Source organism: Sapajus apella, unplaced genomic scaffold (assembly GCF_009761245.1).
Source record: "Sapajus apella isolate SASKATOON/1434 unplaced genomic scaffold, GSC_monkey_1.0 scaffold1, whole genome shotgun sequence".
Classification (NCBI taxonomy): Eukaryota; Metazoa; Chordata; class Mammalia; order Primates; family Cebidae; genus Sapajus; species Sapajus apella.
This window is the reverse complement of record NW_022436941.1, coordinates 4,423,003-4,436,167: the sequence shown is the minus strand read 5'-3', so window position 1 is coordinate 4,436,167 and position 13,165 is coordinate 4,423,003.

The following is a 13,165-nucleotide window of genomic DNA, read 5'->3' as shown; positions in this document are numbered from 1 at the left end:
GAATGGAACTCCGTTTCAAAAAGAAAAAAAAGAAAGAGGTTGCAATTTTAAAATTAGCTTGCAGGGAGCCTCCTTGAAAAGGTGCCATTTATCAGGTTGAGGTTGATGTCCATGAATATAAATTAAAAATGAAAATAAAAAAATAAGAAAAAGTGTCATTTAAAGAAAGGCCTAAAGGAGTTAGAGAGTGGGCTGGGAAGGTGTCCGGAGTAAGACTATACCAGGCAGAGGAAATGGCAAATGCTGGACTCAGGAAGCAGAGTGCCACAAACTTGAAGATAGAACACAAGTTCTACTTACTGTCCTTCAAACTCAGGAGTATTGCTATGACCCACTGTATGCAAAACGTACATACCTGAGTTCTTTGCCTACTACTGGAGACAAGTTTGCACTATAATATCCACTTCCTGATTTTGTGAACTGCAAGTATTTGCCAGTGGGTTGGGCAGGGTTGGGGTAAGTTTAGGACAAGTTAGCCAACTGGTACTCCTTGAAGACTAAGGGAATCCCTTCAGAGCTAGAAACAAACACAGAGGTTAAAAAATATCATCAAAGTGATGCTGTGATTAAAATAATACTATATCCTTAGAAAGAAAGCTCAAAAAATTTAAATAAACACATGTCTTAAAAATGTAACATTTATCCATTCATTTATTCACTGAATAATTTTTTTGTTAGATTTCTACTATGTTCTGGGCATTTGTACCAGGTCCTCAGAAGACAAAGATGAAAAAGGATTTAGTATTTATCATTAATGAAATTACAGTCTTGGGCCTCTAGTTCTCATAGCAAATGAATTTGGCCCCACAATTTGGAAAGGACACCTTCGCTACTTCAGTAACTTTCATTCGTCTACTTGAGGTCAAGTTAGCTCGGCCAGGTTTGGGGACTGTGTTTGTTACAAAATGTTTGTATACATTTATTTAAATTAATAAGCACATATCAGCCTTTACTGCGCGCAAGACATTGCTCTAAGCAGTTCACACTTAGCCAGCTCCTAAACCATCTTAAGGTTGAATTAATTCAGTTTTTTGATCATCTCTTAGTCTCACCCATACTGTTCTTTTCCATGCCATGCTCACCTGCAGTAAATACGCAGGCTCTTTCTGTGATCCTCACAAATATCTTGCCTTACTCGTCCTTTGTGGATATGATAAACTGTACTGAAACTGGAGATCTACTTAGGGGGCTGATACTGCATCATAGTAATGAGATAACTTCACAAGACTTCTGAGGACTTTCTTGGCCACTTAGCACCCTTCTGCTGATTCCTCCTTCCCTCTCTGCCTTCCCACCCCAGCTGACCCTTACTCTTCTTACTCTGTTGCCAGAATGACTCATCTTTATGGCCCCTATTTCCAACTGTGGCTCAGCCTCAAGGCCTATCTACTCTTCACACGAAAAGATCTGCAGAGCCCAGGAAGCTTCTTTTCACAGACCCCACCCTCCTTGAAGGACACTTGTGGTTTGAAATGGCAGTATGTCCCCCTCCCTACCTGTCTTAAGGGGCTCCGTGGGGCAGGAAGGGCAGAGTCCATAGGCTTTAAACCTTTGCCCGTATAGCAACTCTACTTTTTCTTCCTTGTTTTCATTTTGGTTTCCAGGTAAGATCCCTGCTGAAGAGAGCATAGTACATTTAAAATTTTTTGAAAACAGAGTTAACTATTTACTTTGTGACCCATACTTTACTTTTCCAAATTAAACTGGCCAAAGACATCATTTAAGCTTCAGTTCATAGGTACGATGATATTTTTCTATTCTAACTCTTCCACAAATATGAATTGCTCTGGTAATATATTCATTTAGACGACTGCTGACATTTATATAAAAAAATCCTGTGGTTCACTAGAGCTTAATCGGAGTGAATTTTATGCTAAAGGTAAATTTGAAAGAAATGTTCGCAGTTGTTTTTAATCACCTGTCCTCATTAGTTGCATCTCCTTATTTTCTAATTAAACACAGTAATTACAGAGAGTTCACATTCATGCAATTATGTGAGAGAGAAATGGAGTTATGTCAGTGTCAAAATTATGCCATATAATTACTGCCTGTGTTAAAGAACACATAAAACCAGGAGAAGCCGTAGAAACATAATACAGTAGAACTTCCTTATTGCTTGAGGATTGGGGAAAGGAGGGAGGAAAGGGGGAGTTAAATCAGACCTTTGACTAAACTAGAATCTATGTTTATCTCCTTTTACGCTATGAGTTTGCTCTTTCCATAGTCCCCTTAGCATCCCTTTTATCCAGCTCCCAGACACAGTTTCCTCCATGCGTGATTATTTCCCAGATTAGGGCCACTAATTCACACTAAGGTGTAAATGACTAATAGATAATTGACCATGCCTGCTTTTTTAGTTTCAAAGTGTTACAATTTTTGAAGGCCTCCTATGTGTCAGGCCATGTGTAAGACACAAGCAGTCACACAGATGAAAGAGACACAATATCTTCTCTTAAGGACATCATGGTCTCATAGGGAATTAGAGAATTAAATGAACATTTGCAAAGTAAAATAATACATGCCATAGGAGGGGGAGAGACTAAAGCTTGGTTAACTCTCCTTTCATTGTTGATCCCCCTCATTCAGCTTTGAGCTTCTTGAGGGCAGGAGCTGTGGCCATGCGTCATTGTATCTCCAGCATCCACACAGTGCTTGGTGCATAGAAGGTGTTCTGTAAATATGTGGTGGTTTGGTGTTTGCAGAGACATGACATTTAATTGCACATACAGGGCCCTCAGTGTACTGTTGTCTTATGGGCCAATGCCTTGTGAAAATTTCGCCAGTGGACAGCTTCTAAAATGGCTCCCAATGATCCCCACCTCCTGGTATTCCTGGCCTGTGTAATCCTTTCCCCTTGAGTGTGTACTGGACCCAATGACTTACTTCTAACAATAGGATATGGCAAAAGTGATGAGATGTCACTTTGGAGATTAGGTTGTCAAAGACTATGACTCTTTTTCTGGCTTTGTGCTTGCTCACCTGATGATGCCAGCTGCCATGTTGCAAGCTGCTTTATGGAGAGGTCCACATGGCAAGGAGCAGAAGGCAGCTTCCAGCCAACAGCCAGTGAGGAACTGAGGCCCTCAGTCAGCAGCCTGCTGGGAATGGAATCCTACCATCAGCCACATGAGTGAGCTTGGAAGAGGCTGTTTCCCCAGTTGAACTTGAGATGACAGCAACCACAGCTGACAACTGAACTGCAGCCTGTGAGAGACCTAGAGTCAGAACCACTCAGCTAAGCTGTGCCCAGATCTCTGACCTGTGGGATACAAAACTGTGAGATAAAAATGCTGTTTTGAGCCAATACATTTTGGGATGATTTGTTACATAAGAATAGATAACCAGTACAAGGTAAGACCATCTTCTGTCTAGGTCTTTGTTGATGGAGCCTTATATAACTGAAGGTTTTTCTCACAGAGAAGAATACTAGCAGCCATTTGTTATTTGCTTAATGCTCAGTTTATTAAGCTCATAAATCTAACACAAAAAACTAACAACCAATTTTTCCTGGAGCCTTTAAACACAGATTACAAATTTATTAAGCAAACCGTTTTAAACAATTTAAACAAACAGCAATTATACATTTGGAATGGCTAACCCTTTTAAACACTTTAAAACCTTAATTGACAAACACATAGAAACAAAGACTACAGAACATATTGCTATAGTTTCACATAAATCCACTTTAAGGCATCAGTATTGTGGGTTTGATTTTCTTATTTCTGTGCTTTTTTTTTCTGTTTGTTTTGATACACCCTCAGGGTTTTAGTATTGTTATTTTTATTTCTTTCTGGGGTCACACAATTGTGAGGAGGCCCGAAGAAAAGATTATCTTATCAAAACAGCCTAGATTGCAGGACTTGGTTTATTGACTGATTAATTCTTGGTCAGATTTGTTGCTTCTCCCAAGGTGATTCTAACCTAAACCACCTTTTTATAGTAAGCTTTTCTATAGTTCAATGATATCTGTTATGTCAGCAAGACTATTTCAGGCCTTATCTTATGCCTAGGGTTTAATTTTGCAACCTACTATCTACCCCTGAAATTGTTTTTGTAATTATCACTTGGCTGTTCTTATATAACTGATTCTCCTGTCATAATCAAATATCGATTTAGTCTCTTAGCATTAAAATCTGACAACTTCCTTATTAGCACTGAGATTTAATCTCCTAGAGTTGAGGGATTAAGTCTGGGTAGTTAGTCTTCCTCTGTAGGTCGCCTGGTAATTCCTTACATTGGCAAACACTGAAAAACCCTCTTTCTGGTAGGTTATTGTTGGTGCTCACTCAAACCGAATAGTCTTCTTAGCTTACAGTTCCCAGCATTTATTCTCCTTAAACAGACATAGACAGATGACTATGTGTCGTAAATACATAAAATTAATAGAATATCAAGCCCTCTTCATTGTTAAAATCAGTAAGAAAATAAGTATGCTCTATTATATTCACTGTTTTCTATTATAATGACTTCTGCACAGACTTTGTATTAACGTTTCTGTTTTGAGTTATTTTGAATTCATGGCCTTTGATAAGACTCACCTTTTTCCTATAATCCATGATGATGATGGTGGTCATAATGATGATGGTGGTGGGAATAGTGATTTTGATGCCCACATTTTAACTTCATCTTAAAAGGCATATCATCGTTTTAAAAAAATTGGGGAGACCATAGTGTTTAGGAGTTAGGAGTGCACATTTGGGTGATAATACTATAAAAATGACAATGAGATCATTACTATTAGAGTGACAATATGCAGAAAGAAAAGGGAATGTGGTTGGGACGAGGCTTATGGAAGGGGCTTATGGGGTGGGCAGCAAAGTACTATATTTTTGACCTGGGCATATATTTGACTTATGGGGTTTTTTGGAGGGCATATGTGCTTTCCTTTCATAATACAAATTGTATTTTAAAAAAATATCATCATAAAGTTAGTTGGGGGCCCTGAATGCTGGCTCTCTTATTCTTTAACCACTGTCCCTGATGTTCTTGAAAACATTCTTGCTTTTTGGCAACAATGGGATGTTGAAGAAATGTTCTGATTTATTTCCATCTTAAATAATGGAATTAGCTGTTCTCCAAGGAATTCTGCTTCCTTTTAGTAGGAAATAATTGTCAAGTCCAGGATCTGGGCTCTGGGAGTTATACATGAGAATGTATGGTGAGCCAGAATGCTATTGATGTGGCTGTTAGGCCACTCAGAGCTGAAAAAATACTTCTTAAGGTTATTATTTCACACTGATATTTCCAATTTAACTTACTATATTGCTATTCCATACTTTTTTATACTTTATAAGATTTCATCAACTACAAATCTTTATCCTCAATTGACAATCTTTCGGTATGATGAAACTCCTGGATGGAGCTAAGACATGCCTTCTATCAATTTTCCTTTCTGGTATAGTAATTCATAAACTTCTGTCATTCACGTAATTCATATTTTTGCCACATTTGCCAAATTTCTACTTTTGTACCATCTGTATTGTTATTTTCTTAATATTTTTATTTAATCGCTTAAGTTGAACCTCTTAAAATACTTAGCTTCCTATTAAACAATAATCTCTGTGAAACTGCAAGGTTTAATTAACTGATCATATATCATTCCAGTGCACATGAAGATGAATACTTAAGTATTGAGATTTGAATGGACTCAGTAAGTGTTACTTTCCCTTACTCAAGTTCAGCACAATCTGACAGATAGATGAGAATCAGGAAGGTGGAGCTCAAAATAGTAGCTTAGTTATTAGTGAAAGTTGCATTGGGGGATGTGGCTTAGATGTTGGACAATTATGGACTCCCTAAGAGTAAACCCCAGGTGTGGACAGGCATGTACCGTAGGTCTTCCCTGCAGTGGAGCCCTATTGATCTCACAGCCAAAAACAGTGCAGAATTTGTCCTCCCTGAAGGAGATAGAGTCAAAAAGTACAAGGAGTGAATGACTGAGCTACCATATTCAATTTTATTATCAATTAATTAACTTACTTTGACATGTAAAAAGATATATGTTTATGGTGTACCACATGTTGTTTTGAAATATGTATACATGGTGGAATGGCTAAATCAAGCTAATTAACATATGTATTACCTCACATATTTATCATTTATTTGTGGTGGAGAACACTTAAAATCTACCCTCAGCAATTTTCAAGTATACAATACAGTGTTATTAACTACAGTCATCTTGTTGCACAAAAGATCTCCTGAATTTATTTATCTTGTTTAACTAAAATTTTGCATTAAAAAAATCAAGACAGGATCTCACTCTGTTGTCCAGGCTGGAGTACAGTGGTGAGATCGTGGCTCATTGCAGCCTTAAGTTTCTCAGCTCAAGTGATCCTCTTGCCTCAGCCTCCTGAGTAGTTGGGACTACAGGCATGCACCACTATGCCAGGTTATTTTTTTTTTTACTTTTTGTGGAGATTTTACTATATTGCCACATTTGTACTTTTTACCATCTCCCTCATCCCTGCCCTCACTCCTAGCTCTTGCTAGCCACCATCATACTCTGCTATGAATTCAACTTTTTTAGATTCCACATATAAGTATGATCATGCAGCATTTATGTTCCTATGCCTGCATTATTTCACTTAATATATTGTCCTCCACGTTCATCTATGTTGTTGCAAATGACAGGATTTCCTTCTTTTTCAAAACGGAATAGTATTCCATTGCATACATTTACCACATTTTATCTATTCATCCACTGATGGACATACCTAGTTATTCCTCCAAACTCACCAACGGGGCAGGTGTGACATTAAGCTAATGAACATTCCAGTAGTTAAAATGCAAAAAATGCAAAATCAGGGGATTAACTACTAAGAATACATGTTTGTTCATGCATTGTGTCAAAACACCTCGAGTATACTTTTTGGGAAATTCTGCTACAGTGAACAGTGTTATCATAAGGTGCCTGTGAAGTTCATCTTGTCAAACGTTGCTTGGGTTCCTTTTCTGCATCTCAGATTGCTATATATAGAGGAACAGATCTGATGTAGAAGAGTCTGTCTGAATCCAAGTCAGAGTGAGTCACGTTGGCAATTTTATTAAAGAAACCACCACTACAAAATCATAATCAAAACCTTCTAGTCCTCATGACACTGAGTGTTATTTAACTCTCTTCATTCACAAATTCACTAGACTATGGCAAGGTCTTGAGGGTTATCATCCTGTATTTCCTTAATTGAGTCAAGAACACGTATTTCCTTCAACTGTTTTGATATGGTAGCTTCCTATGATTAGCCTCCATAGAATGTCAGTGCTTAAAGGAAAAGGAGAGATACCTCTAAAGTAGGGGGAGTAAGCTCCCCCTTACTCATAGAGCTAAAGAAGTGAAGATCTGAGCAGGCAAAGGATTTGTCCAAGGTCACATCTTACTTATTAACTAACTTAACTCCAGAAATGGAGTTGTCTTATTCACAGCTTATGCCTTTTTTATGCTGCCCCCTGACCTTTTAAACATAAAGTCAAAGTGAGAAACAATGGGTTTTGGCAGAGAAAAATAATTTCCTGTCATTTTCTTTCTCTAGAATAAAATTTGAATTTGCCCATTCTTTTCTATGTTTCCGAACACTACAGACAAAATCACCCGGACCACTGCAATAGCCCCAAAACCACTCTTCTCCATTTCAACTTCCAGTTGCATTCCTTCCTCCAATTCAGTTGCTTCCCTTCACATAAGCTGTTCACTGAAATGCTTTATCTTTTATTTTTCACCACTTTCCTTGTACTCATTATATGAGTTAGGGCTTTTCTATTGCAAAAGACAGAAACTAACAATTGAAACTGGTGGATGTGAGTCAGGATCAGCTAGGTTATGAAAGAGCAACTCTAAAATGTCAGTGCTTTTATTTCCCTGTCTTGGTTGATGGAGAAATGATGCTCAGTCAGGATCTTAGGTTGACAGAATCCCCACAATTTGGAATCTATTTGATTGCTGTGGCAGTGGGGGAAAACATGGTAGAGGGTGCCCCAGCTCTTAAAGGCTTCTGCCCCAAAGAGACACACATGATACCTGCTCACATTTCATTGGCCAAACAAAGTCCCATGTCTACCTTCATGCAGTGAGGAAGTACAGTTCTACCATATGTCCAGAGGAGCAGAACCAGAAAAAAAAAAATGACTAGCACTAATGACTACTGTGCTTGCTTTAGGCATAAGGGAATGTGGTGGCTCACGACGGAATAGTTCATGGGTGGATACGGTCAGGTACAGCTTAAATCAGAGCTTAAATAATGGCAAGAGGATATATTTCTTGACTAAGCTGTCTCTCAGTTATATGTCATTCTTCTCCTTTAATGTCAAGGTTGTATCGTTACAAGACTCAGTGCAGTGAAGAAGATAGTCTGCTTCCCTGATAGATTAAATCAAAGATTCTAGATGGAACCTGGCTGCTGTTATTGGCTTAACAGACATCACATGCTTGTCCCTGAATCAACAGAATCATTACTGTGGCCAGGGAGATGGAATACACTGATTGGCTAAGCCTAGGTCTTGGCCCCACCCTAGCAGCTAGAGATAGAAGAAATAGCTCCAAAATACTGAGCCTGAGAATGTGGTAGAGTATTTTTCCCAGGAAGACTTAGGCTATCGTTATAGAAGAAAGTGAATGGATGTTGGAAAAGAAAAAACACAAGACATCTATGGGTTTTTCCTTTCAAGTCTCTGTTTAATGTCACTTCCTCAGGGGGTCCTCCTTGGGGACACATGACACATGGAAACTGAATTAGATACATCTTTTATTCTCTCTCAGCATTCCTTTTATTTTACTTTCAAGGTAAAATACATAATTTTTATTAATTTATGTGATGATTTGTTTAGTGTCTGTTTCCCTCACTGGAAGGTAAGCTCCTTAAGGTCAATAACTCTACCTGTTTTGTTCGTTGATGTTTGTTCAGCATCTAGAAAAATGCCTAGTATGGGGTAGGCTCCCAGGAAATATATATTGAAAGAAGCAACAGTAAATACGACCTATTTGGATATTTAAGGGTTTTAAGATTAAGATGGGAGCATGTGATGGTTAATTTTATGTGTCAACTTGAATGAGTTAAGGGATGCCCATATAGCTAGTAAAACATTATTTCTGGGTGACTCCATGAGGATGGTTCTGGAAGAGATAAGCATTTGAATTGGTAGACTCAGTGAGGAAGATCTTCTCTCACCAATACCTCATCTAATCTGTTCAGGGCATGGATACAACAAAAAGGCACAGAAAGGGAGAATTTGCTCTCTCTTCCAGAGCCAGGATATCCATCTCCTCCTCTTGGCTATGACAACTCCAGGTTCTCAGGTCTTCAAACCCAAACTGAATTACACTATTGGCTTTCTTGGTTCTCCAGATTGCACACAGCAGGCCACTGGGCTTCTCGGCCTTCAGAACCACATGAGCCTATTCCTAAAACAAGTTTGTGTTATGTATCTCTCTATGTATCCTATTAATTCTGTTTTTCTGGGGAACCCTGACTAACACAGATTTGAATATTGGGGGTTTTAGCTCAAAGATACAAGGGATCGTATGTTTAGGTTAACAAGTAGATACATTTTAGTAAGACAGTAAAGATAACAGATTGGACTAATAAAAGTATGTATTATTAAATGCTTTTACAATAACCTTTAGACTGCAGCAAAATGAAAAAAATAGGTTTCCAAGAATCCATAAATCAACATAACATATTAAAATGTTGTAAAAAACTAAGCAAACCTAGATTTTTCACCCCCTTATTTTGTCTAGAAGATGAAACACAATCTTGTTATGAACTGGCTTAGATAAGTCCTACTGTTTGAAGCATGAGACTTTAAGATTCTATTTTTGTTAGTCATCTAACTACTGAGACCTTTTATCTTAAACAAGCAAACTTTTCTATATCTTAGTGAATGTGTTGTGCCTCAGCTTCCTAACCTGTAAACTATGGATAATAACTATACCTGGCAATTGTGGTGAGAATTAAATAAACTAATACACATAAATTACTCAAAGCAATTATACAAATAACAGTTCCTGCCACATATTAAGTGCCCATAAATGTTAGTTGTTATTAAGAGCTTATTTCTTTTATTTTATTTGAATAGCAGCTTCTACAGCCAGCGCACTTACTTATACATTATCTTAACAGAGTTGCATGAGATGTTCAGTATTTAGTATTCGTTGAGTGTTAGGGATACAAAGAAACATGAGACCCTGTCCCATCTTTCAGAAATTTGCAACTTAGTTCCAACAGTATTTTCTGCTATGGCTTGATTTTAGAAAATACATCTCCAGGGGAGCTGAATATAGACTGCTAACTTTTTACCAATTAGGATTCTTTAGGTTGCAAGTAACAGAATCCAACTAAAACTAGCTTAAACAACAAAGTGGACTTGTTATTATGGGGCAATGAAGAGTGTGTGATTTAGGAGTGGTTGGTCCAGGATTTCCACAGTGTTCACTGAAACCCCAACTTTTCCCCAGCTGTTGGCTTCTCTCGTCACAGGGGTGACATCAAACCAAGGCTATCTACCCATAGGATGACTATTAGCCTCAGCTTAGGGCTTTTCCTTGTTCATATCTAGGGGAGGGGAGCTAATTTCCAGAATCCGCCAGTAAACCTCTCTTCATGTCTCATTGGTCCAATCTGCACCATATGCCTGTTTTATTGCTAGTCCCTGGTAGTGGAGATTATCCCTGGATCAATCAGGACCACCTTGGAAGCTGGGAGTGAGTCAACCTCCTCTTAGGTCCCTGTGCTAGTGCTTATTAGGGCTATGACAAAAACTTGACAGGAAGGCAGAATGAATGCTGACTACACAACCAACAATTCCCAGTCTACTCTTTGGGAGGAGAATGATATCTTACTTTTATATTCTAACATGTTCTGAGTCAAAGTGCACAGACAATGTCTAATAAATACTAGCAAAAAGAGTGGATAGTAAACAGACCTACCAAAGAATTATTTATCTACTTTACGTAAGTCTCTGAATCCTAGAAATATTTGTCCTAGGAACTGGAACTACCAGTTTTTTTCTTGTTTAATTGCCCTCTCTCTCAGCAACATGACCATAGACTACATTTAGTCCCAAGAGTGCTGGAGGGGCAGCTGGGATTGACCTTTTCTTGTGGAGTCTCCCTTGTTGATTGATCATAAGCTGTGATATTCATAATTCATTCCCAGGTCAAGGGGCATATTTTGGCTGCTTGATATGATATGTCATAGTAGATGAATCAATCTTTTAAGATTTGTGCACAGAAAAATTGGCATTTAAGCTTTCTCTTTGTTCCAGCTCTGAGGTTAGGAAAACGACTGTTGATGGACTAATTACCATCTTAGGGGGACTCAGAATGATGTCCTATTCTTTAACAGTTGAATAATCAGTTGTCCCAGGGATATTTTTAGAGCATCACCAGAATATTATTTCATGCAGAGCTCCAGACTGGTTTTACCTCCTGGTCACCGTATGTAACACAATGGCAATAGCTATAGTAAAGAAAAGCAAGTCTGTCATGACTGGTTATGGGAAAGGATAATGATAGAATGCATTTGACATAGGAAAGTTTGTTACTTCTCAGGAGTTAATCCTTCAACTTGCATGCTCAGCATCTGTTTTCTCTCACTTCTGACTAAGAGAGAGTCCATGTCTTAGGAGTAGATGCAGGAAAACCAAGTACATACAATCAATACATAATATCACACAGGATAGCTGTTCAGGATATTGGAAAGCTGAAGCAAAATCAGGAACCACCTTATTCATTCTGAAGCACTACTACTGTACGAGTTAGTATATTCTTATTGATGAGAACAGCTGGCTTGGTGAGCTGACCAAGAATGAAATCAGGCAGTTGCTTCAGGTTAATCTTTTCCAAAATTTTTATTTTATCTCAAGCTCTAACAGAATGAATGAGGTTAATTATATATATTCATTTATTTGTTTTACTGCTCTGAAGGCACATCCACATGGGTCAATGTTTTTTTTCTTTAGACAGGGTCTCACTCTGTCACTAAGGCTGGAGTGCAGTGGCATAGTCACAGCCACTGCAGCCTTGACCCCTCCAGGCCCACGTGAGCCTCCCACTTCAACCTCCCGAGTAGCTAGGACTACAGGTACATGTACCGCCATGTCTGGCTAATTTTTCTATCTTTTGTAGAGATAGAGTTTCACCATGTTGCCTAGGTCAGTATGAAACTCCCAAGTTCCTCTGCCCTCCTTGGCTTCCCAAAGTGCTAGGATCATGGGTGTGAGCTGCCAAGCCCCACGTGGTTAATCTTTTATTATTACTATTATTATTATTATTTTAATTCTGGAACAGATTAAGATGAGAATGGCTTGGTTAATCTTGATGTGACCATTTTAGGAAAATAATTTTTTTTCCAATGGGGAAGTAATTATTGAAAGTCATTACCTGAATCTTCTATTTCTAGGTGTAATTTTCCCAATATCCATGTTTACCTATTGAGTGTTATTTTCCCATTATTTCATAAGTGGCCAACACCTCTTTTGACTGACTTTTCCTTTTTAAAGAAACATCAATGTCTTTAATCTGGGCACTCCTATATGTTCTGGTTTCAAATCATTCCAGTTTTCATGTACTGACTTTGAATCTATTAGTTTACATCTTTGCATATAAAAGTTTAGAGAAATGGGAGTCTGCTCCCTTTGGATGAGTTAATTAGCCCCTCCATGCTTCAGTGTATTCATCTGTGAACTGTGGATAAAAATGTGGCCGTGCTTTACTCATGCCCCCTCTTCAGGGCCTGTGCCCCCCACCCTCCTCAAAGTTGTGCTCCTTTCTGAGGCTTGTCACCCAGCCTCCTGACTTCAGTGGGGGCCACTCAGCTCCAGGGATTTCTGTAGGATTTGCTGAGGCCTCAACTGGAACCAAATTTTGGAGCAGCTTGTCTCGTTGTCCAATTCTCCATTCTTCACTTTCTCAGGGGTGTATCTCCCTAATCCCCATCCTCATCCCTGTATATAATTCCTTATCTCACAGTCTGTTTCCAAGGAACCCAATCTGAGACAAATACATACTCCTTCAGATGGTTGTAAAGATTGAGTGTCTATATAAAGCCCTTCAGACAGCACCTGGGTTTGGGAATAGATTTATTATTTGATAGCTGTCATTATTCATGGGTTGTACTTCATTGATTGATAACATTGCCATTTCTGCTTATCTCATCAATCAGATAGTCCTTTGGAA